Here is a 27,500-nt window from a genome sequence, read left to right as displayed (position 1 = left end):
TTTTCATGACATCAAAGGATACCGACACAAAACTAAATCGACCGCGTATTCATTCACACATGTCAACACATCTGAACGTCAAGTCGCAGGGCAGGGTTGAATGAGACGTTCACATTCAGTCTATTACACAGTCTGCAACCTTCCTTGGGAATTTGTCAATTCGAATCGTAAATAACATACCATAAGCTTCAATTTCCTGGCAACTCTTAAGGAGGAGTTCTACATTCATAATCTGTGTCAACGACGTTCTTAATAAAAAAAAAAAAAAAAACAAGGCATTTGCCTTAAGGCACTGAAAATATTATGTTTAAAATTCAGAGGGCTCTCTTTCAAAATACAGGAGTACTACACCGCTGTTATCAGGAGTTAATTATTATCTTATCAGAAGTCGAAGACCCTTTTGGAAAGAGAAAAAAAATCACAACCAAATAAAATCCAAAATATATCTGAGGCTCCTGCGTGATCTAAGTGGTCTCGATGTGAATGACACCACCGAGATATTTAAGAATTTCCACTGGAAAACAAAGAGGCCAGATCCCATAATCGGCTATAAAAGACAACGCTTAGCACAAGGTCCCGGAGAGCATTTCCCCCACCCCCCCAAAAAAAAATCAGGACTTACATTTTCATCTATCAAAAAAATATGATTTGGGGGGTTGAGATGAGCTAATTATAATCTCAATACCTGGCTCAGCAAAGGAATGAACTTTACAGCCGCTGAAGAATATATATATATATATATATATATATATATATATATATATATATATATATATATATATATATATATAATATTTAAAATACCACACATGAACCTGGCTTTAATAATATAGAATGTTTAAATATCGCCGGGGTTAGCTGTCTCTTTTTGAAAGCAGATCTCAAAGACATTTCAACAAGGGATGCACCCTAAGGTGACCTTCCCTCGACCTGACCAATCCCAAGTCGCCAGCCACGGGGGGATTCGCCAACCCATATAACAAGGTGACACCGAGCAGAGCGGATCGACGTGTGTGCGCAGTTATTCAGAGGTATTAACTAAACATCTCCGGAACTTATGGAAAACCGTGAATTCGAAACCGGACTTAATACATGTAAATGGTGATGGCATAACCTGAATACGTTATTACTAATATCAGCATAGTTTTTTAGTTCCGTTGAAGAAAACTCACTCAAAACGAACAAATAAAAGCAGCAGATTCTTCATGGTTCAAAGAGCACAATTACTTGAGGAAGATTACTATGAAAAGTGTCGGTGTTTGTATAAATATTTAGCCGCGTGAAGAGAAAAGATGCATATTGTTTACCATAGAGAGAGAGAGAGAGAGAGAGAGAGGTGATGGCGTTTTGGAGTGATATACTATATGCATAATTAAGAACTGGGTTATTGGGACAAGTGAGTGCATTCGCATTCACATACAATACAGAAATATACAGACATAGATTACGTGCGTTTCGTTCATCTAGTGGCTTCTAAATCTCTAAAGAAAGCCAGAGAAGAAATGTTAATTACTTCACACTGTCCACCGTCCCCCCCCCAAAAAAAAAAAAAACCCCAAAAAAAAAAAACCACACATTCTTTTCGGATGCTGGCCCCCCCTTACATGTTGCCCTTCCCATCTGACACTTCTGGTATAACACCAACTTTGCAAATTCTAGCTCTTCTACACATACATAAAATACACACATATATAATAATGTAAGTGGTAAAAATGTTCTGTTACAACAGAATTCCATCTAATAAAAGGAGTTCATAAAAACGCCAAAATATAGAGAGAAAATACTATATTTCAGAGACTGCTGTCTCTTTCTTCAGGTAGATGAAGAGATAGACAGCAGTCTCTGAAATATAGTATTTTCTCTATATTTTGGCGTTTTTATGGGCTCCTTTTATTAGAGAGATATAATAATGCATATATAATTACGAGAGAGAGAGAGAGAGAGAGAGAGAGAGAGAGAGAGAGAGAGAGAATGTCAGTATTTCACATTTATAAATCTTCTTCCCTAATCGAGACAAATGGAATCGAACAATGCCACAGAACATGGATAAAGAACAAAGTTGATGGCCTTCAACTAACCTTCTACATATTCAGTTATTTAATAAAATAATTATAAACGAAACATAAAATCTCTACGAACCAAGAATTAAAGCCATAATAAAATACACACAACGCCGATACCTGTCACATGCCACACGGCGTATATATTCGATTGAACCCATTTCAGGTAAACAAGAATTAATGAGAGAGAGAGAGAGAGAGAGAGAGAGAGAGAGAGGCTAAATAACGGAATCTTATAATACTGTTACCGTATACCTTGATTTTCCATGTGTAATAATTTAATTAATATTCAGAGCAACTCTAGCGGATTAAACAGACGCAACCTTTGACACTGTCATGTTAATTGAGGGTTGTAATAGCAGTTTCCGGTATCACAAAAGGTTGCACACTGAGAGAGAGAGAGAGAGAGAGAGAGAGAGAGAGAGAGGGGAGATTCCAGTCCTCTGATTAGAAACTGGCTAAGCTATTTATGAACGGCAAGAGCATTCTAGCAGAACTACACACATCCATGCCAATGAAAACGTAATAGTAAAAAGCTACATTACAGGTAAAAATGAGTCTCCACAGGTCACTCACTCGAACTTACTTTTGATAGTCGTCAATACGAGAAGAATCTTCAATGAGTCGTCTTGTGAAAGGACGATAAGCGGCGGATCTCAACACGTACGACCAAGATGATCACGCGGTACGCGAGCCGAAGATAAAGATAATACCGAGGCGCGCATGCGTCGTCCTGTATCAGCCAGGGGAGGGGGAGGCAGGCAGGCAGGCAGGCGAACTTGAAGTCACGACCGGCAATCCAAATCTATGATGCAATCGTGGGAGAGGTATGGGAGGGAGGAGGGGTGGGGGGTGTCTGCGTGTTTATTTGTTTGTTTGTGTGACAGAGGCCTCGCTACTGACTAATAATGACAGAGATATAATAACGCTATATATCGATACTTTATATTATGAGATTATTATATGAAGATGACGTAAGAGCGACAAATACTCGTCAGAGTCTATCCAATGCGCTGGGCTGCACACCATATATTATAGAATATAATATATATGTAATACTGTATATAGTATATCTACGAGACGATTAAATAGGAACTGTGATACAGATATACAGTCGGGAGCGACAAAAGGGTGAAACACTGAGGAGCTAAAGTTGACTGACAATGCGAGAGGTTTTAAATCTTTTTTTTTTTTTTGGTTTGGTTTTGTTTTTGTTTTCGTGCTTCTATTTCTCTTCACAACAACAATAACGGACGTTCACAACGTTTCGTTCAAGTAAGTAAGTAAGTTCATTTACACATAAAGACATCTGTACATGGAAAGGGTTGTTGAGGGAGAATACTTATAGTTCCGATAGAGTACAAACAACAACATCATAACACACTAACAACGAATTCACTATTGCTTTTTCCTTCGTTAACGATCACATTGGTTACGAGTGAGTATAGTGGCAATGGCGGTGCTACTGTAGAAGTACGTAAACTGTAGCAGAGGTTTCCAGTAACGATGGAAATGACGATTTGGACGTCACGTGTGACACGGGAGGACCCCCAGAAGTCCCATCAATGAAATCTTTCCGGACAGACAGACAGACCCACATGCGACAACGTCCAGCGCGAATGATCGGTATGTATCGTTCACTGCACTCTTCTTCTTCTTCTTCCTCCACTCACCAAACTCATCCGATTCATTCAGTTCAGCAGACAACTAGTTATAGTACTTCCATCACTACAGGTGACCATAAAAGTACTGACACGGACTCAATGCGAGTAATATGGGGGAGTTGCGGTAATGGCAGTAGCAGCAGCTACAGAGATGACAAAATCAACACAGAACGTGAGGCACAGAAGTATGCAATAAGAGGAGGGTACGGCGTGTATATGTGACAGAGAGAGAGAGAGAGAGAGAGAGAGAGAGAGAGAGAGAGAGAGAGAGCAGATACAATCACTCCCCAACAGCGCTGCTGATTCTTCTTCGACAGCTGCTTGTTCCACAGCACACAGGGGTCCAAGCAATGAGCGATTGGATTGGGCCGACGGAGGCGATGAAGAAGTGGTGGTGGAGGAGGAAGAGGCGGAGGTGGTGGAGGAGGAGGAGGAGGATGAGGAGGAGGAGGAGAACGCACAGGAGATGGAGGCGTACGAGGAAGAGGGTGCAGAAGGAAAAGAAAAGGAAGAAAATGTTGAAAGAGGAATACGGAGGAGGAGGAGGTGAGGAGGAGGAGGAGGAGGAGGAGGAGGAGAAAGTGCTGCTACTGCGCTGCTGCGCTTCGGACGCTGCAGGTGGTATCGTCGTCGTGGAAGGCTCCTTCTTCTTATTCCTCGTCGTCTCCTTCTTGTTGTTGTTGTTGTTGTCGTTCCTCTGGTGCAGGTGGCGAGACATCCAGAGGGAACCCGAAGGAGGTCGTTGCGGGATGGCGACCCGATTGAGAATGACGCCCAACACAAGGGAGAGAGAGAAAGAGAGACACACACAGAAAGAAAGAGAGAGAAAGAGGGAAAAAAAGAGGGACACTGTACAAACCCCAAAAAGGAAGAACAAGAAGAAGGCGAAGAAGGTGAGGGTGGGAGGCGGTGGGGGTGGGGGTCGGGTAGGGTGGGGGTTGAGGTAGGGGAGGGGGGGGGGTACTGGAGAGAGCCTATTTATACCACCCCATGTTTTTATGGTCACTTTGCAAACAACACCTATGACTGCTGCCCACACCATACCTCCTACCCCTACCTCCTCCTCCTCCTCCTCCACCTCTTCTTCTTCTTCCTCCTCCTTCATTTATCTCTCATCCTCCTCCTCCTCCTCTTCAGCCTCTTCCCCAACCACCCAAACCGACCCCACCCAATGGGCAGGCCCGCCCCCCTCGAGTCTATTCCCCATTTCCCCATAACCCTTCGCAAGGCACGGAACCGAAGATCCCCGCCCCCCCCCCCCTCCCTCCCTGCTGTATTTCTCTTTTTTTTTTTTTTTTGTTTTTTTTTTCCGTACATCTTCTTTCTTCTGTTCCTTCCTTCAACATCTTTCGGTCATTCCCGAAAAAAGCCTATTTCCTTCAGAAATGGTTTTTATGACTCCCTCTTTGCAATACATCCTCAGCAACCACAACCACCGAAGGAAACCTTCCCTATTGCCTCTCGCTCTCTCTCTCTCTCTCTTTCTTAGCTCTCTCGCTCCCCTTTCACTCTCTCTCCTCTCCTCTCTCTCCTACTCTCTCTCGTTCTCTCTCTCCTCTCTCTCTCTATCTCTGCTTACTCTCTCTCTCTCTCCTATTATCTCCATCTCCCTTTTCTCTCTTTCCATCCGCTCCACTTATCTAGAGTTCTCGGAGCTTCTCTCTCTTTCTCTCTATTACTGCTTTACTCTCGCTTTTATATATATATATATATATATATATATATATATATATATATATATATATATATATATATATATATGCATACACATAAACACGCCCACTAAATATAAGTAAATATATGTATCGTCCATACATAATATTTTTCCACAAAGCCACTACCAAAATGACCGTTCTCGCATCCGCCCACGAACAAGACATAGTACCCAAACATACCCCACCCTCCAACCCACTGACCACCTGGCACGTCCATAACACCTCGCCGAGGCAACTGGTTCCCCCTTCCTATATGAATATATATACGTATTATTTTTTTCAAAATGCACTTCCCTTCAGTATTAATACCCTTACCCTCCATATCAACAATAGTCATACAGATATATCCATACGATTTCATGGCACTGCTGCGCACAGCTTTAAGGAATTGCTTCGCTTTCAGATTTTAGGACAAATGTCCGCTTTTTTTTTCTTCTTCTTTTCGTATGTTTCGAATCACGTGACCAGTAAATACCTTTCGTTTTCATTTCGTCTAGTTTTCTCTACAACAGAGAGAAAGCCGATTGACAAATTTATATAAGAGGCCTACTCTTCCGATGTGTGTGAGAGAGAGAGAGAGAGAGAGAGAGAGAGAGAGAGAGAGAGAGAGAGAGAGAGAGAGAGATTGCTTTACAAGATATGCCAGTGAATGAAATTATTACATTATTATCATTGCTGAACGCCAAAAAGGAGTCTTTCATGTCAATAATAATAATAATAATAATAATAATAATAATAATAATAATAATAATAATAATAATAATAATAATAATCCCAAAGCCGACTTAATCTGTCAAGATTCCCTTTTCTAAAAGTCCGAGTCTACGCTTTCTTCACTCTCTATGAATCATTGCTACCTGAAGTAAGCAAGTAAGTAAGTAAGGCAGAGAAACCCTCTGTCGACCGTAACGGGGCCAAAAACCGAACGTTATTAACCTCATGTAAACCTCCACATAAGAGGGGCGGAGAAAAAGACCTCGCATTCGGCAAAAATTGGATGCTGCAATCTTAATTATCTATGGGAACAACATTGAAAATAACGATATAAAAAAAAAACGAGCTTCAAAAAGGCATGAAGCGTTGATTATGAAAAAAAAGGGAAAATGAATAAATACAAGAAATTCACAAGGGAAATATAAAAAAAAAGAATGAAAAACCGTAAAGAGACATTAAAGAAGACAAAAACAAAGGCTCCACCTCACTTTAGTAGCAGCGACGGATCATCCCACCCTTTTTAGCCAACGCAACAATGACGGATAATAATTTTTGCAGACGAAGAAGCCTCCCACCTCCACCTGTCGGTCTGTCTGTCTGTCTTTGATGAGGAGACGCGCGGCGTGCGAGACAGATGAGCTCCACGCGACATATGTCGCAAGACGTAACGATAGCGCTGCGCAAGCACCGTGAAGCGAATTAAAATTGCTTGCTGCCTGTTATTTCACGCATCGGCCGAGTCGGAAGCCGCATGCAAAATACAAAACACTGAGAGGTGGTCCTTGCCAATATATAATCAAACGCTTCTCAACAACATGGAGGTTCACTAAGAAACACAACTTTCAAATGCTGCTTCTTCATGTACCATCCGTGAATGTCTTCAACAGACCTCCCATTTTTTTTTTCTCTTTGTGCTTTGGAAATAAAAGGATGCACTCACGGGTCACATTCGCTTCGATTCTCTAGACGACCATTTTGCGTCTTCAAACTGCTGCCAGAGTCATCTTTACTTCACTGTTGCTATTGTAGTCCTTCAATGACTCATCTTGATCATTCCAAACAGCGACAGGAATCCTTCGCATTTCCCCCGATTATCCTTCTTAACACCAGGAGTTCAAACGTCCTTAAATTCATAGAAGCTCATCCGATACCTTTGATTTCCCCATGTCATTCTTTAGCTAATGAAAAGGCCTCATAAATATTTTCAAAAAGCCAAATAAACCACAAATGGTGAAATGGTTTCGCCAGCGGGTTCGGCATAACGAAATCGAGCAAATGAAACGACCCCAAAGTTTGACGGCTGACCTTCGAAGAATCGATATATATCATGGTTACCAAATCTATCTGGGATGAAAGTAGAATGTAAGTCTTCTATTTTATGGACTTACAATCCCATTATGTTTGATTTTATCCGGCCATGTCTAAATGAGCATCAATGAACGGGACAAAGCCAAATCACATGTAGCAGCGGGGACATCTGACAATGCGACAAAGGTTGCCATAAAAAGTTTTGAAACAAAAGCTATCTTCATTGAATACAAAACCAAGCTCAAAGGAAGCACGAGGACACTGAGAGCTCACAGCTTGAACCGATGATGATAAGCCTATATTCGCAGTCATTCTCCCAAAAGAATCGTAGGATTACTCAACCGCATCACTTTAGAACCTCCTGGCTGACTTACTTCAGTTTACTCCTATTCATTGTTAGGTCTGTAACGATGGCGTTATTAGGACAAGCTCGAATTTGGAAAAAAAAATGTATTATAATTAATAAAAATCATGATGTTTATATTATTTCCCAACTGAGCACAGACCAGGCACCTGGATCCTTTTTTTTTTCTCTCACTTGACACGAAACAAAATACATTTGATTTGACTTATATAGATTTCTGGCATAATGCCAAGCACTGGGGCAACTAAGGCCATTCAGCGTTGAAACGGAAATTGACAGGAAAAGGATGGAAGGTGTGACAGGAGGAAAATCTCAAAGCAGTTGCACTACGAATCAGTTATTACGAGAGGGTGGGAAGTGAGCTGGAAGAAAGAGAATATGAACGGAGGTACAGTAAAAGGAATGAAAGCAGTTGCAGCTGGGGGCTGAAGGGACGCTGCAAACAACCTTAAGTAACGCCTACAATGCACCGCATGAGGTGCACTAACGGCACACCCCCTGCGGAGCCACACATTCCCAGAGAGAGAGAAGAGAGAGAGAGAAGAGGAAGAGAGAGAGGAGACGAGAGAGAGAGGAGGAGAGAGAGAGAGAGAGAGAGAGGAGAGAGAGAGAGAGAGACTTATCAGAATAAGGTTAAGTTCTCACAGTGCTGCCCTTAAGGCTACGGAAGTGAAAGGACTGTTCTTAAATACCGAAAGCCAAGTAGTTCTTCCACCGGATGAGAACCCGATTCAAATGTGGTTCTCTCAAATCAGTTCACTGATACACTTGTGACGCAGCGAGACAAAGGCTGCTGCTACAGTTGTACAGAACCGGCATGTAGCATTAGCAGCAGTACAGTGATGGCACACATCCATAGGCAGCTTGCTAAAGTGACATTACCCTGCACGACGGCAGGCCACCCACACAACTCAATGTCCGAGAGAGAGAGAGTGGGGGGGTGGGGGGGGGGGACGTGAAAATATGGGAATAATTAGCTTTAACCTTCATGTTATACCTTAAGAACACTATTCAACCGTTTTTATATTTAAAAACTGCCTGATAAAAATCTTCATTTCCAGGAACATGGTACTTCATCAATTGCATGAACTACTATGAAGATGTTACAGAACGTTTATTCCCATATCCTATTATGCTTTAGTAGAGAGAGAGAGAGAGAGAGAGAGAGAGAGAGAGAGAGAGAGAGAGAGAGAGAGAGAGAGAGAGAGAATCCCAAATATGTCTAAGACTGGAGGGAACTTAGTTTACTTCAAGGCATAGATAGAACCTATTTCTTTTGGTGGCGATTGATATGATCAGCTAGTTCTGTCTTAACCGAAACGAAGTCCATTACTGATGTCAATAAAAAGTTGACCAAGAGCCCATCTTTCACCGTATGCCAGGTGACTCTTGGGGCCTTTTCGGCTTCGTGATTTTGGCAATTGGGGGCCAGAGACCATTTGGAGCGTCGGATTCATTTCGGTGCAATCTGGACGCGTATACCACTATAACGAGCGAATATTATGGGCAATTACAACAATAGATTATTATATTATTATCGTTGTTATTAAAGAAAATACTCCAGAGAGAGAGAGAAGAGAGAGAGAGAGAGAGAGAGAGAGAGAGATCCAGAACCTCCTTATCTCGTTCTCCCTAGCGACGAAATGTTTAGCCATGAAGAATACGGACCGCCCCTCACGTAACCCATAGGGACAACAAGACAAGACACAAGACACTCATTTCTTCAGGAAGGCTGGCGGCCTCCTATACACTATACTCCAAGTGCACGGTATTCGGGACAACCTTCATTCTGATGCTCTTTGATTTAATCGTTTACAGCGGGCGCCTCAGAAGACACACAAATGTTATAAAATGGTATCTCATTATTCATGGAGGAATGCAGACCACAAAGAGCCTCATACTTGCACTCATTACTCCTCTCTCTCTCTCTCTCTCTCTCTCTCTCTCTCTCTCTCTCTCTCTCTCTCTCTCGCTAAAGTCCGAAGGAGCAAGAAAAATATGGGCTAAGGAAGAGGGGTCCTAAGCCCTAAAGAAAGCGACTGAGTGGCCTATTACAAGAATAGAAACTGTGTTAAACATGAAGCAAAGCACCTAGTCCTTTTACACAAAAGGTATAACAAACGTAGCGATAAAATAGACAAGCGTCATTATGAATAGTAATTAATGGTCAACATAGCCACTTAACAATGATAATTGAGACAACGGTAAGATGCACGAAGTCGTAATCAGTTTATTTTTATGATATCAATATTTTATTTTTAATCAAAAGACGTGAGGCCGTTTCTTCACAGGAATATGACCGGCACAGCCATTACTTCAATGTAAATTCTCTTATATAATAAAAATCAGATAATTTTCAAATATGATGATGGAGCAAATAATGAAATGAACTGTCGAAAAAAAAATTAAAAGCTGTGCGATTAAAAACGTCTACTACATAGCAGATGGGAGATTCCTTGCTTCTCTGCCTATATGTAACTCTCAAAACAAGAGGACAGGTATCTATGAACACAATATTCTTTGAATCTTGAATTCCAAGTCAATGGCCTCTGTGCGCTTGTTCCATATAAATAGGATTCATCTTGAACGAGCAAGTGATGCCCAAGTCGATTTTACCAGTGAGAATTCTTCGCCTAGCAGAGCGACCTTTCGACGAGTTTCAACGCATCATACTTCAGAAACACATCGACATCACAAAAGTGGAAGTAGATGATGCGTTCCGTACACTTAGAAGCAGACGGTATAGCTTTAATCAGACGGTTCCTGTCGATTGGAAGAATCGGATGCTGGATTATTGCTACGGAAAATTGAGAAAGTGCTGCAACCGTCTTGAAAGGAAGCTCCAAGTCAAGCTGAAAAATCTTATTGCTGAAAGCGACTGGACTAAGCATGCCAACGTGGACTTCATGATTAATTTATCTGACAAACCAGTGGATAGTGCTACGACAGCGGCTTTGGGATATGGGTTAAGCTTTGGTGTATTTAATGGTAACCTGGACTGTGTCGACATCTCAAAATCCTTTTTGTTGATTTAGAAAAATTGAATCAAAAACCTATGCCCTGATGAATATGCAATATTTGTAAAGGTATTGTGTATGGTGCTATGAGTAAACCTTCTTCTCCCCCTAATGTACCTGTAAGATTTCTCCAGGCTTTTAAGAAAATTAAAGAAGACGAAACAGTGAAGGTGACAAAAGCAGATAAATCTAATGCAGTGGTAATAATGAATAAAAGTGATTATATAAGTAAAATAATGACATTGCTAAATGACACTGATACTTATAGAAACTGAGGTCTGGCCCTACACAGACATTTACTCCCATTTTATAAACAAATTAAATCCATTTTGAAGGGCTTGGACCATTTAATTAAACAGTTTACACCGCAATGCGCCTCCCTAACCTACATGTATGGTTTAGTCAAGACACATAAAATCAATAACCCTATCAGACCAATCATTAGTTCAGTGGGCTCAGTTTCGTATAATTTATCTAAATGGCTTGTAAAAATTCTTACTCCTTTGGTAGGAAATATTTCTAACACGAATGTTAAAAAACAATGTTGATTTTATAAACAAATTGAATAGTTTAAATTTGGAATTATGATTTTAATATGGTTAGTTTTGATGTTGTCTCTTTATTTACAAAAGTGCCTGTAGATGACTTACTTGAATATTTGGAAGAGGAATTAGAGCGTCATGAACATTCCCTTAAGTGTAGAAAATCTCATTAGTCTCATAAGGTTATGTATCAAAGATAGTAAATTTTGTTTCAATGGGGAATTTTTTTTGTACAAAAGTTTGGCATGGCCATGGGTAATCCCTTATCTCCTGTCCTTAGTAATATTTACATGGAATTTTTTGAGACAAAACTCTTACCAAGAATTTTGCCCAAACCCCAAAAAGTTATTTGGTTTAGATACGTGGATGATATCTTCTGTATTTCGGCCAGTTCACGAAAACCTCCAGGAATTCCTTAATAATCTCAATAATTTAGTCCCTTCTATAAAATTTACTGTAGAGGAACGAAAGAAATTGTAATTTGAATTTCTTGATGTAACTGTCCATAGAAATGATAGAAATTTCACCTTTTCAGTCTTTTCGAAAATCAACTAATATTGCCTCTTTTGTTCATTACTACTCCAATCACCATCAAAATGTTAAATTCTGTTTTTTCTGGGATGTTCCTAAGGGCTTTACGTGTCTGTAGCCCGCAATTTATTGACGCTGAAATTAAAAACTATTTATGATATTGCATTGAAACTTAAATACCCAAGGACTTTTGTAGATGTGGCATGGAAAAGAGCTAGAAAAACATTTCATTCAACTAATGACAAACTTGAATTTAGTAAGCATAACATTCTAAAATTACCTTATGATGAAAGGTTGTTTTTAGATATTCCTAGAATTTTAAAGCTTTTTAACATAAATGATTGTTTTCAGTAATATTAATGTCAAGAGTTTAGTAATCAAAAATTCTCCTAAAGATCTTCCAGCTGCATATGAAATTCCTTGCAAAAAATGTGATGAAATCTATTACGGGACAGACCGGGAAATCTCTCTCACAGCGTCTTAAGCAACAGCAAAGTCTGTGAAAACGGGCAAAATATCGAATGCATTATTTGTACAATGAGAGATTTAGACCATCCTATTAACTGGAGTCAAGCAAGAGCCTTAGTCCCATGTAATGACACAGTTAAAAGGAATATCATTGAATCTTGTTTTATCCAGTCAAATAATAGAAATGTTCTAAATTTAAGTCGGTTTTTTTGGTTTATTTAAACTTGATGCTTTCATAATGAAAAAAGTTGTAGATAAAAAAATATAAGCAACAAAATTAATATATTCCAGTTTTTACATGTTTTGGACTGTAAAGATACTTTGTAATTCGGTTAGGGTCAGAATCTGTTTTAAGTTTGTGACCGTGTTGGGATATCCGATAATCCTGGATTATCCCTTTTAATTTTTTTACCCACTTTTGATAATTAACCATCTGGTATTCCTGATCTTGTCTACCTGAGGCCTTCCTCTCCAATTTGTACTTTAGTAGCTCCTTGACGATGTCTGAATAAAGACGAAAGCGCTTGGATTCCTGACTATTATTTCCGGTGGTATTCGCTTATATATACAGATATATATATACATATAATATATATATATATATATATATATATATATATATATATATAATATATTATATATATATATATATAATGGGCCAACCCACAGGATATCTTGAAGGCCATTAATTCACATGTACATTTGTGACCCAGAGGAAATTTCAATCCTGCGCTATGCACGAAACACCACACACAAAAATACTCTCTGGAAATGTCACTGATGACCAGCACCTCATGAAGACAGCTGAATTAACAGATGCCAAGAAGGGGGGGGGGGGGGGGGGGGCTGGGCAGACGATGTTCACTGTGTTGCTAAAGGCACTGGTTACTATCGAGGTGTCAAGAATGACAACAGAGTCTGAAGACAATGACGTTAATCACCATGCCATTGTAGCGATGAAATATGACGATAAAATGATGGTGAACACAGGACAGGAAAGACAAAAAGTAATTTTGTGACCATGGTTATATTATGACGATGTTTTACAAATCTTGACCATAAAAGAGAGAACAAATCAGAAAAAAGGCAAATCTATAGTCAGACGTAGATGAGAGAGAGAGAGAGAGAGAGAGAGAGCAAAAGACGAGACAGACATCCTGGCTTACTAAAATGGAAGAGCGGCACCTACAGGCAATACCCGACGTGCCAATGCCCACCTACCAGACATCATCTCCCTTAAAAACCTTTTAGCATTTATAGACCCTTTAAAAAAAAAAAAAAATTAAAAAAAATAAAAAAAACTAGTTCCCCCGCCACCACAATCTGGATATTTTCAATAGATTTGCGCTGTCATAACCGAAGAACTTTATGTATTAAGGAGGTTTAAAATGTTTGAGTCTTTTCCCCTTTAAGGGGTGGCTCCTAAGGTACACTTATATAAATCTAAATTCAATCAAAATTTTTGGATAATTCCTTACGCCCAAAAAAAAAAAAAAAATATTCTTCAATCACTCCGCTAGGACAATTCACGCCATATAATTAAGTATGCGTACACACAAACACACACACACACATACATATATGCTTTAAAAATCACAGTTGATGCACGTGACTTCAATATATAATAGCGAATACCACAGGAAATACTTCCTCGCATCGTGAATAAGCACGAGAAAGCGCTCGGTACTGAACTTCTGCTTGTCATTTTCCTGTGGTGTACGCTTTTACATTATATATCTATATATATATAATATATATATATACATATATATATATCATAGATTATATATATATATATATATATATACTATATACTCTTTTTTTCTGTCTTCCACAAATCTGTACTCCTCTCCAGCCTCCCTTCTCATGTTCTTACCAAACAAATAGGTCTGTGTCCTCCATTTCTTCCGGTGCCCACCGGAGCCCAGCTGCCACTGCCTCGTTCTTTATCGAAGCATACCCCTATATACCATCTCCATTTCATCTTGACCTTATTATACCTTATCGACACACAGAACCTCTGGAAGTTCGCTAATCGTGTGATTTTTAATTCTATCCTACCACCTTATTTAAGCTTTACCTGGCTCGAGTTAGAAATGATACAAAAAGGGACATAACAAGTTCCACGTGTGGACGAGATAATGACTCAAGGGAGATGGAAATGGCTTGGACATGTCCTTTGCACAATCTCGAGAGAAGAGTACCTACCATAGACGCCTTTAAGAGCACGGTCTCATTTTAATAATCATGAATCAGTCCTTAAAGCTATACAGTTCGTAGTTGCCTTCTGTATACTATTTTGTAAGCAATCTTTCTGTATGTATGTGTATATATATATAATATTATATATATGTGTATATATATTAGAAAAATAATAATATATATGAACTACAAAAGGCAATTTCAAGTTAAAATCCCATATTTTTTTAAGCTCTTTTTCCGTGATGCGCAAATCACATGTTAATTTTGTTACCAAATACCTCCTCAAGTCTCTATGATTAACGTCCTAATATTATCACTCATGTCCTTAACGGGAGTACCGATATAAATAAAATCACCCAAAGGAACCCCTGTCATTCAAACTTTTCCTGTACTTCCCATACCTTCTGTTACTTTCACATGAAAACCACATTATTCTTTGGAAGCTTGAATTTCAAGTCAGTGGCCCGTGGGCTTGTTCCATATGGATAGGGTTCGTGATCTGAATAACAACAATAATAATAGATAATAATGTTAAGACATTCCCAATCTCATACAAAGTGACATTTTACATTCATGCGTTTGAAGAGTCATGCTGATTGGTAGAGCCATCCAGTTCCCCATACAATGCACCCCGTAGGGGTGTAGCGACGTCAATGGCACCTCATGCTGGTGCACTGCAGGCATTACTTAAGGTACTTTGCAACGTGCCTCCGGGCCCTAGTTGCAACCCCTGTTGTTCCTTTTACTGTACCTCCTTTCATATTACCTTTCTTACGTCTGATTTAACACCGTCTCCTAACAATTGCTTCATAATGCGACTGCTTTGTTGTTACACCCTTTTAATGTCAGTTTCCGTTTCAGAGCTGAATGGCCTCATGGCTCCCAGTGCTTGGCCTGTGGCCTCAATTCCAGAATGTGACCAAATTCAGCAAAAACCAATGAAACGAGAGTACCAAGTAGGAAGAAGGGATCTTTGGAAGGCAAATATTGTAGGCGTTCAATCTTCTCCACAGGGTCAAAGGGCATATGTAGTTGGTTCGTTTTAGTAAATCTACGAAATACTATATATATATATATATATATATATATAATTATATATATATATACATATACATACTTTGAGCTTTCTTTGTAAACTTTTTATATTTTTTCCAGTCAGCTAAGTAAAGGACAAGAAGTCGAGAAGTCGACAAGCCTTCCAGAACTCCGTCGTTTCTTCGTGGAATTCGTCTTCATATATTCATCACGTTCCATATTTTCGTGATTCGGTTGTACATACACACATAACAAATATATATATATATATATATATATATATATATATATAGATATATATATATATAAATATATATATAACAAAGAAACCATATGTGGTTTTCTTTTAAGTAACATGATACGACTAGAATCGGAAAAGATGGCAAAATCACAAGTGCCGTACCTGAGATTCAAAGTGTTATGTTTGCCTAAATCTGAAATTATTTGGTATTCATTTCGTGCTTTAAATATGTATGTATGTATGTGTGTGTGTATGCACAGCATGCATCTCTACATACATACATACATACATAAGTACATGCACCACCAAAGGAGTGGCTATCTATCTGTGCACACAATACAACGTCGCCTGATTAGAGAAGTGGGGCAGAGCGTCTAAGAATCCGCAGGAAGATCACACATTGTCTAATGCCATCTATTCACTTACTAGTTCTCTGTAATCAATAAGTAGCGATGGATGTCCTCTTCTTGTCCTTGTATAGTGACGCCGCCGCCCTTTCTCCTTCTTCGTTTCTCCCCGTGGCTTCTTTTTCTTCTTCTTCTTCTTCTTCCTCATCTCCTTCCCTTCGCTTCCACCACTCATCAATGCTCTCCCTCTCTCTCTCTCTCTCTCTCTCCTCTTATCATTTATTATTCTTCTTCCACCTCCTCCACCAACTCCTTGTCTCGCCCTCTTCATCACCCTATCACCTTTCCCCTTATATTTATATATATAAATATATTTAGATATATCCTTCTTGAAACAAAGGCTTGTCATTATGATGTTGGTGCTTTTCCTATTAATCTTAAAAAGAATTTCCTTCTCTCCCTCCTCTCTCTCCCTCTCAAACACACACACACACACACACACTTATTAATATGTTTATATTGATGATGAACATTTAAAAAAAAAGAAAGGTGTAAATGAAAACTTGTTCTAAGACCAATGAAACATGAAACACGATTGCTCGAAACAGCTTCTAACAACATATTACAGACTTGTTCATTCTCTCTCTCTCTCTCTCTCTCTCTCTAACGCGCGCAAAATGAAGGCGTCAATGCCCAGAGGTAAAAATTTCTTCCGGAGGCAGTCTGGAAACCGGGCCAGGAGAGGTAGCCCCTGCAGCGCCATTCAGCCCCCCTCCCCCCCAACCCCCAACCAATGCAAGTTATATCGAAACACTGAACAATCGCAAACCCTTCGCCTCTCCTCCACCCCCCCCCCCACTCATCCTTCTCTCCCCCAACACTCCCCCCCCCCCCCCACACGTACCATCTTCGGCGTTGACCTAACCACCTCGAGTGCCCTTCCATTACAGGTATCGCCGCTGACATCACCGGCAGCGCCAAAAATAAATAAATAATACGAAAAAAGAAAAAAAAAAAAAAAAATCCAAGCGACTGGAAACCAAAGAATTTCGCATCATGAGTGACCTCCCTGACCGTTTCTTGCAATATATAACTCGGCACACACACGTAACTACAAATAAACATCAGACCTATAAAACAACTGCAAAGAACAAAACGCATCACATATTCAAAGATATAATGCACCATCAATGAGTAACTAGGAATCTGGATTAGGAGAGAGAGAGAGAGAGAGAGAGAGAGAGAGAGAGAGAGAGAGCGTCCTCTTGGGCATATATACCCTAATTCCGTCGGCAGTGAGGCCATTAGCTGCCACGAAGACGTCCGCCCAATTCGCTGACGCCTCAGCGGCGGCGGCGGCGGCGACGCCAGTGGGTAGGGATGGAGGAGAACAGGGTTCCATCCGGTGTTCAAAAAGGCTACGTCACACTCGGGGCGGGCGACTGTGAACAAACGGACGCACGCACGCACCCTAGCATACACACAAAGACATAATTATAATCGTTCTCGCCAAGCTTATTATCCCAAACCACTCGATCTCTTCGTCCTAACACATCTTATACGCCGAGCGCAGCCACTACCCAGCCCCCCCTCCCCTCATGGTCAACACCGTCCTTTGCTGCGCTTCCCTTTGTTTGTACAGTAAGACACTTCAATCAAACATCCAACGCCATGACAAATAGTTCTTCAATCAGTTTAAATATTAATGCCGATAAAATTGCAACGATCATCGTAAGATCTCAATCATCTTCATCAGTCTCGTCAAGACTGGCTATCATCATCAATAACAACAATGACGCGCTCACCTGAATTTGTAAAAAAGAAATTCAATACTCTTTCTTGAAGAAGTTACTGCCTCAGTCCAGCAAATAATAAAAACTATACATGATTAGCTTGACAGGAGATCAAGTTGTCCAAAATGTCCAATGCTCACAATCCCTAAAAATAGCAGGATCTTTGGTCTGAAGCCCCTGAAAGTCACCGACGAATATTTCCTTCGGTAGTGGAAGGATTCTTCAGTCACAGGGACACAGGCTCATCTTATTCAAACTACTACTATCACTGGTGTTAATATTGATGCTCTACTATTCGGAGAAATAATAGTTTCCTTCTTCAATCTTATTATTCTTCCGTCTACTAAATACGGTTTCTCTTCTCTACTGCTATCCTTTTTTTCCCCTTTTTGCTTCATTTCTCTTCGTCTCCGAAATACTTTGGGACCATCTTTCCAATTGTATTTCATATCTCTCTCTCTCTCTCTCTTCCATTTCCTACCTCCTCTTCCACAACTTGACTCTCATTCCTTCTCTTATTGCTTGATTTCATAATCTATTACGAACTCTTCCTTTTCTTCCTATTTGATTACCTCATTTTCTATGCTCCTAATCATCTATTCCAATCATAGCACTTCCTCATTATGTCTTTCTTTTACTTCTCCACGTTTCCCATGATATCCTACGCATTTCCATTCTTTCTCATCCTCATCTTTATTCTCTAGATTTCCACTTATTAACTTAAAAGGCCAGTAACTCCATTTCAACTGTCACCTCCAACTCTCTCTGGTCTAGTTTTCAAATCTAATCTAGTCTCCACCCATCACCTATTACGTGACCGTCGCCTGCTTCAGACAGGGCCTTTTAGGTGGACATATGATGATGTACGAGTACCAATTCATTGAATAGGCAAAGGAACCATCCTCATCAACGATCTAAGATAGTCATTTCCTTCACACACACACAAGGAAATAGTGACCTTACTCTCTTCCTTGAAAAACTATTAGGAAATAGTCTTCTCACTGACAAGCCATTCTGAACGCTACCTGGGAAACATACTCTCAACTTCCACCTTATTTGGAAATAGTACAAAGCTTATCAACATATTCGGCAACTGTTCCAACTGGGCCCCCATACTTCTGTGCAACAGACGAGTAAGGACCCTTCCTGGTGCCCTCCTCCTGTCACGACGACTTCTTCTTCCTCGCACCACACCTTCTAGTGGGAATCTGCAATCCGCCCCGCCACCCACCCCCCACCCCCAAAAACCCTTCTTCAACTTATGCCTTGTACTAATCGACCCCTCCCGTTCTAACGGTGGGTATCACACAGCAGCGCATCGGTGCCCCGGCTTTTCACAAAGTGCTATGCAAATCCCGCAACATCAACCGGAAGTGGGCCCAGGTGAGTTAATTAATGTCGAGGTCAAGAATCTGGTTAAACAGGTTTACTGGAATAATCAACTCTCTCTTTCTCTGTCTCCGTACCTTCCTTTCTTTCTCTCTTTACCGAATCATACGCCCCCCCCAATCTCCCCACCAGACCCGTTTCCCCCCCCTCCCCCCCTCTATCTCACCTACCGTCGCCTATGCAGCATTTATTATCGATAATTACTCGCCCTACCACCCCCGTTCCAATGCCTTGTTCGTTTTCTCGGCGTTTTCCTGTCAATAATTACACTTAACAGGGCGACGACGAGATCACTTATATGAATGACGACAAAGACAGCCACTCATTTGGATAAAATAAATTGGGAGAGAGAGAGAGAGAGAGAGAGAGAGAGAGAGAGAGAGAGAGAGAGAGAGAGAGAGAGACGCAAATTAAACTCTGGATGCGAATACGAAATCCCGCATGTAACTGTGGTATTCGCTTAAAAAAAAAAAAAAAAAAAAAAAAAAAAAAAAAAATATATATATATATATATATATATATATATTATATATATATGTATATATGTATTGTATAATATATATATATATATATATATATATATATATATATATATTATATATACACAGGTTGTCTATAAAGTCCCAGTACCATTATAAGTATTTATTGCTCAGAATGGTACTGGGACTTTATGGACACCCTGTGTGTGTGTGTGTTTGTGTGTGTTTTAGGATGGTCCGGTCATGTAGAAAGAATAAAAGAGGTATTGGCAAACAATAATTATGTAATTCGGTTCTATAGGATGAAATGAGAGGAACACCTAACAATTACTTGATAGATGGGTAGATATTATAGTAAGGGCGTCAATATCCTGGAAGATAGAAGAGGACGGCAGTATATATGTAAGTGCTACATAAGCAGAATATATGGAATGTTATTCCATATATAAAAAACTAAAACTATGATTAATTAAAACCAGTGACCCAAGAGGTCAACCAGTTTGCTTGCAGGAATGTGATCAGACCAGATGCGATAAGTAGGCTAAGATGACGTGTTGTAATCAGTCAGTGTCTAGTTGCCGTCACCTGTGGTCATTCATTTGTTTTGAAAACAGTAGTCCAAGCTTCTTCCTGCTTGAGACAACCACCGTGACCTATAGCTCAAACGGCCTACGTGACTTGTAATCTATGTCATCTGTGTGTATGTTCGTATGTTCGAGCTACTGTCTGCTTCCTTTATGATTTGCAAACGAGATTGTAGTCAGAACTCAATCAGCCATCATCATTGGCAGACCTGTACAAATTTACCTGATCTTCATCATGTAATCTCAGAGGATAGATATTTTTGTACTTCGTGTTTTCTACTAGAAACCTCACAGCAGAAAGAAGATATTGAATGAACTTAGAGATTATCATCATGAATTTGAAACATCTCCGTCGTCATAACCAAAGAAGATATTGACTTCGTAAATTATCATCGAAATCCAAGAGACTCCAATGAGTATGAGAAGTCATAACAAACCGACCTTAGCGTAAAATTATCGCAGGTCTAAATAACCTCACAAGGCGCCTTCTTATACAAAGGCATGAGCCCTATATAATTGGTGGCAGCCCTATATAATTGGTGGGGGATTCAGCACTGTTGATGAGCTTTCTGCTTAGGTGTATGAATTGGCTAATGTAAAGGCTTCCTGCTCAAGAAGTTCATCCATGATTGTGAAGTTTAAGTATGAAACATCAAGGATCACTGGGGATATGCCCTATCTCTATCTATCTATCTATCTATCTATCTATCTATCTATCTATCTATCTATATATATATATATACATGTAGAATCTACTGGTTATTTTTTACCTTCTCGTGATCAAGTCACCAAGGTATCACGGGTTTGTTTCCCGCTACCGGACATCATGATTTCTTCAAATTTCTTTGAAGTTGGAGCTCAAGGCTTTGTAGTGACAAGCACAGCAAAAAAAAAAAAAAAAAAAAAAAAAAAAATTATTTGACGAGGGCATTGTGGTTATTACAATTTCATATACATTGTATACAGACATTACATCTATATATATATACTATATTGTAAATTATATATATACATTATAGTATATAATCTATATATATATATGTATATTATATATATATATATATATATATATAGATAGATATATATATATATATATATATATATATATGAAACAACATATTTTATGAAATTCCATGTTTGGACAACTCTTCTTTTTATATTGTCCAATCTAGTAAGGATTTAGAAGTACGAATTAAACAGCAAAAGTATTCTGTCAAAACTGGGCAAACATCCAAAGCTATATTCATTTATTTAAGTGAAAACTCTCACAGCATAAATTGGACTCAAAGTTCAGTGATTGCCCGATCGAAAGATTTCTCTTCACGAAATCTTTTAAAATCTATTATTATACAGCTTACTTCCAGTTGCAATTTTAACCTTAGCCTCAGTCATGTATTATTTGGACCCCTGTATTAGTAAAATGTTCAAGAATTACCTTAAAGATAAAATCACCGACTTTATTACAAATTAGTTACCTTATATACATCTATATTCTATGTATTCATACGTTTTAATATTTTTTTGTAAAACTTTTCATCTTGGGGAAAAATTATATTTTTAATTTTTTATTGTTTACCAAAAGGGGAATTATTGAGGTGTACTTTTTAAACATTTTTGGTGGTCAGTCACATTCCGTGTATAATCTTTTAATTGTCTTGTCCCTCCTTCTGAGCTGTTGGACCTAATCCTTGTAAATCCTCTTAAATACTCAACCCGGTTTTTTGGTAGGTCTACCAATTCCTCAATTGTGTCGGATTCCAGGTGCATATTTTTTTCCCTTTGTTATCCCCACCTGTTATTTATACAAGTCTTCTTTGTAAACTTATTTTTATATTTCTTCAGTTTGCTAAGTAAAGGACAAGATGTCGAAAGGCCTTGCAAGACTCCATCGTTTCTTTCTTTTGTGGAATTTATATATATATATATATTATATATATATATATAATATATATATATATCTATATATATATCTATATATATATATATAGATATATATATATATATATATATATATAGAGAGAGAGAGAGAGAGAGAGAGAGAGAGAGAGAGAGAGAGAGAGAGAGAGAGAGAGCACTTCCCCAATAGTAGTTAATGCTATTTCATTCTTTGACGTACAATCATCGATGATACTTCTTGAGCAGGAAGCCACTACATTAGCCACTTCATACACCTACACAGAAAGCTCATCCCCCATACATACATAGCCGTCCTCTTCTTCTATCTTCCAGGCAGTACTTTCATAATTCAGCTACTGGACAGATGATAATATCCTGAATAAAGTAGTGCATAACTTAAAAAGTATTAAGTTATGGAAGAAATCCAATCGGTGGTCTTTGATGGATTGTGTCGTCAATGGAGACGAAGGGGAGGAGGCACTGCAGTGACAGCTGACACTCTGGTAATGGTCCTGCTGCGTTGCCGACTTTGAGGATCTGTCTCCGAAATGGGCACTTGACTGATGCTCAAAATCCACGGACTTAAAGAGTCCACGGACGGCGAAAAAGAAACTTGAGCGCAACGTAACACTATACTAGAGTATGTTTACTTATAATTAGGAATAAACATAATAAGCACCTCCAAATTCTCATTTGACAGTGATCCGAGGCCGCTGATGTTATCCAATGTGCGTAAAAAATAAACCTATTTTACTTTGGTCCCTTCTTTACAAGTTCCTGCTTCTTTTTTGATTGTCGGTTAACCAAGACTATGAGAGCACTTTGTATATATCCTTTGTGTATATTAATTCTGAGGTAGTGGGAATTAGATATTAAAGGACATTTGTAGCGTACATATGAATCACGGTATTGTGATCAGACTCATACATACATACACACACACACACACTATATATATATATATATATATATATATATAATATATATATATATATATATATATATATATATATATATATAAACAAACAAACCCTTATTCCTTAGGAGTGGTGCCAGGAGTCAATCTCGGATTTTTCAGCAAGTATTCCGGGATGATTTGGTTGGTTACCTTGAAAACGTCAAGCTAGCAACTACCAAGTACACAATTCAATGCTAAGTCAACCGAGGGATATATGCAAGCTCTCTCTCTCTCTCTCTCTCTCTCTCTCTCTCTCTCTCGGGAATCGAAACCAGCTCTACCCATTGGAGGCACAACCAATCTAACCACTAAGCTTCAAGGACAAATACATGCATGCGTATTATGACCTCTTAAGACGGGAACCTACCATTTACGTGCATTGCTCTAAGGAATCAGAGCACAAGCCCCAAGTCTGCCTACTTGAATGCTGCCCCTGACTCCCGGCTCGGCCAACGCGGAATCAGAGGAATTTATTTCTGGTGATAGAAATTCATTTCTCGATATAGTGTGGTTCGGATCCCACAATAAGCTGTGGGTCCCGTTGATAGGTGACCAATTGGTTCCTAGCCAGGTAAAAATATCTAATCCTTCGGGCCAGCCCTAGGAGAGCTGTTAATCAGCTCAGTGGTCTGGTAAAACTAAGATATACTTTTTTTCTGCCCCTGACACTGGGGTCCAATATTATACTATCGATGGTCCACAAAAAATTCTTGAAATAGAGAAGAAAAAACTGCTTGAAACAGAGAAGAGAAAAAATTGCTTGAAATAGAGAAGAGAAAAAAACGCTTGAAATAGAGAGACTGCTTGAAACAGAGAAGAGAAAAAATTGCTTGAAATAGAGAAGAGAAAAAACTGCTTGAAATAGAGAAGAGAAAAAACTGCTTGAAATAGAGAAGAGAAAAAACTGCTTGAAATAGAGAAGAGAAAAAACTTGCTTGAAATAGAGAAGAGAAAAAACTGCTTGAAATAGAGAAGAGAAAAAACTCTATGTAGAAAAAAGAAAAAACAACTTGAAAAGAGAGAGAAAAAACTGCTTGAAATAGAGAGAGAAAAAACTGCTTGAAATAGCGAGAGAAAAAACTGCTTGAAATAGAGAAGAGAAAAAACAAAACTGAAAAATAGAGAGAAGAGAAAAAATTGCTTGAAATAGAGAAGAGAAAAAACTGCTTGAAATAGAGAAGAGAAAAAACTGCTTGAAATAGAGAAGAACAAAACCTGATTGAAATAGAGAAGAGAAAAAACTGCTTGAAATAGAGAAGAGAAAAAACTGCTTGAAATAGAGAAGAGAAAAAACTGCTTGAAATAGAGAAGAGAAAAAACTGCTTGAAATAGAGAAGAGAAAAAACTGCTAAAACAAATTAGAGAAGAGAAACTGCTAGAGAGAGAAATAAAAAACTGCTGAAATATAGAAGAACAAAACTGAAAATTTTTGACTGAAAAAACTCTTGAAATAGAGAAGAGAAAAAAACTGTTGAAATAGAGAAGAGAAAAACTGCTTGAAATAGAGAGAGAAAAAAACTGGCTTGAAATAGAGGAAGAGAAAAAACTGCTTGAAATAGAGAAGAAAACAAAAAACTGATGAAATAGAGAAGAGAAAAAAAACGCTTGAAATAGAGAAGAGAAAAAACTGCTTAAAATAGCGAAGAGAAAAACTGCTTGAAATAGATGAAGAGAAAACTGCTTGAAATAGAGAAGCAGAAAAAACGGCTTGTGAACTAGAAGAAGAACAAAACCTGATTGAAAATAGAGAAGAAGAAAACAACTGCTTGAAATAGAGAAGAGAAAAAACTGCTTGAAATAGAAGACTCAAATTGAAAAACCCTGATTGAAAAGAGAGAGAAAAAAACTGCTTGAAATAGAGAAGAGAAAAAACTGCTTGAAATAGAGAAGAGAAAAAACTGCTTGAAATAGAGAAGAGAAAAAACTGCTTGAAATAGAGAAGAACAAAACCTGATTGAAATAGAGAAGAGAAAAAACTGCTTGAAATAGAGGAAGAAGCAAAAACAACGCTGAAATAGAGAAGAACAAAACCTGATTGAAATAGAGAAGAGAAAAAACTGCTTGAAATAGAGAAGAGAAAAAACTGCTTGAAATAGAGAAGAACAAAACCTGATTGAAATAGAGAAGAGAAAAAACTGCTTGAAATAGAGAAGAGAAAAAAAACTTGCTTGAAATTAGAGAGACAACCTGATTGAAATAGAGAGAGAAAAAAACTGCTTGAAATAGAGAAGAAACAAAACCTGATGAATAGAGAAGAAAGTAAAAAACGCTGACATAGAAGAAGTACAAAAACCTGATTGAAATAGAGAAGAGAAAAAAACTGCTTGAAATAGAAGAAGAGAAAAAACTGCTTGAAATAGAGAAAGAACAAAAACCTGATTGACATAGAGAAGAACAAAAAAATTAAATCTGCTTGAAATAGAGAAGACTGCTTGAAATAGAGAAGAACAAAACCTGCTTGAAATTAGAGAAGATACTGCTTGAAATAGAGAAGAAAAAACTGATTGAAATAGAGAAGAGAAAAAACTGCTTGAAATAGAGAAGAACAAAACCTGATTGAAATAGAGAAGAGAAAAAACTGCTTGAAATAGAGAAGAGAAAAAACTGCTTGAAATAGAGAAGAGAAAAAACTGCTTGAAAGGAGAGAACGCTTGAAATAAAGAAGAACAAAACTGACTTGAAATAGAGAAGACGAAAAACAAAATGCTTGAAATAGAGAGAAAAAACAACAAACTAAGATGATTGAAATAGAGAAGAAAAAAAAACTGCTTGAATAGAGAAAAGAGAAATAAAAAAAAACTGCTTGAAATAGAGAAGAACAAAACCAAATTGAAATAGAGAAGAGAAAAAGTATGCAGTCACTGAAGTACTGATATGCCACAGATAAAATCCTTGGACAAAATACTTCCAGTCTCCTCGGTCACACATCGCTCTCGAGCATATGCCCACTGCTTCATCTGCTTCCTACATCAGGTGGGCCACGGACAAAAAATGTAGAATTTAAAGTTAAATAAACAATATAGAAAAATGAATTAAAGTCTATTTTCTTTTATCCGGGCCTATAATCATAAATAAACGGTACATGAAAAAATATGGAAATAAATATAATCTCTTTTTTATTCTATCCCAGTAATTGTTCATTAGTTAATTTTTAGATCATAAAAATGGTCATGAAAAGACTGAGCATATTTGCATATTAAATTTATGAAAATATATCTTGAATTTATGGTAATAACATGTCATAAATTCCAGTTCCAGGAACTACGTATCTGTTGTATTTTGAACTTATCAATTCCTATTCTAAATCTGAAGTAGTGGGCCATGGGTATTTGGAGATATCTAAAGTAGGTCATGACCTCAAAAAGTTTGAAGACCACTGTCCTACACAACCAGGCCATACTTTGTTTCTATCGCTTGAGCAACTGTCAATCACTTTCGTTCCCTATTCACATGATACATTACCATCTTTCTCTCCTAACACCTGCATTTTCCATTTACAGGTTTAGAAGAAAATGAAGTCGGTACCATCCCTCCTCATCCAATCTTCATTGCGTATCTCTCTCCCTACATCTTATTCATTTTACAACTCTTTCCTTGTGCCCACTTTTTAGGTCAACCTATCTTGTGTATTTAATACACAACCAACACCCACAGACCGAGGAGTCTCGTTCAAAAATTGCTTCCAAAACCCGGAACATCCACAGAGGCTTATAAACTCCCTCCATACTTACTCCGGTATTCACCTCTTCCCACAGTTTTCCAGCTTTATCTGAAAACACTCAAGTGTAACTCTCCTACCACACAAACTTACCGGTCCCTAAAATATTCAAAACATTTGGAATCGTAAGGAAGGCTTTCCTGACAATTCCAAGCCATATGGACACCACACGCAAGTCAGTCCTCATCCTTTTTTTTTCACACTCATTTCCTCATTTCCATGTTCAATATATACCTTCTGCTCTGCCGCATCTAACACCAACCAGACCTTTCTCTTCCAGTGACGACGAGGCTACGGATATAACGGAGTATAAGATTACTCAACTAACACAAATTGGGACAATCGGAAACATCGAGATGATGAAGGCGAGGGGAAGGAAGGATGCAAAAGGACAATCCCGTGTTTCCAAAAGTGTTAACAAGAACCTCAAAGCCGATGCATGACACAGAAGAGAGAGAGAGAGAGGAGAGAGAGA

At 38.5% G+C, this 27,500-nt stretch overlaps 1 protein-coding gene across 8 annotated transcripts in view; it reads right to left on the bottom strand.

Annotated features, from left to right (window-relative positions):
• The window catches only part of LOC135219989 (zinc finger protein 865-like), a 467,680-nt gene that overhangs the window by 238,586 nt on the left and 201,594 nt on the right, over positions 1 to 27,500 (bottom strand). Inside the window, exon 1 of one of the 8 annotated variants that reach the window (XM_064257266.1) lies at positions 2,647 to 2,846. The exons of the other annotated variants lie outside the window; for them this stretch is intronic. The gene's annotated coding sequence lies outside the window, so the exon portion shown is untranslated. Of the gene's footprint in view, positions 1 to 2,646; positions 2,847 to 27,500 lie in introns of those variants that run through there. 8 annotated transcript variants of the gene reach the window in all.

This window comes from Macrobrachium nipponense, chromosome 1 (genome assembly GCF_015104395.2).
Source record: "Macrobrachium nipponense isolate FS-2020 chromosome 1, ASM1510439v2, whole genome shotgun sequence".
Taxonomy (NCBI): Eukaryota; Metazoa; Arthropoda; class Malacostraca; order Decapoda; family Palaemonidae; genus Macrobrachium; species Macrobrachium nipponense.
This window is presented reverse-complemented; position numbering and strand designations above follow the sequence as displayed.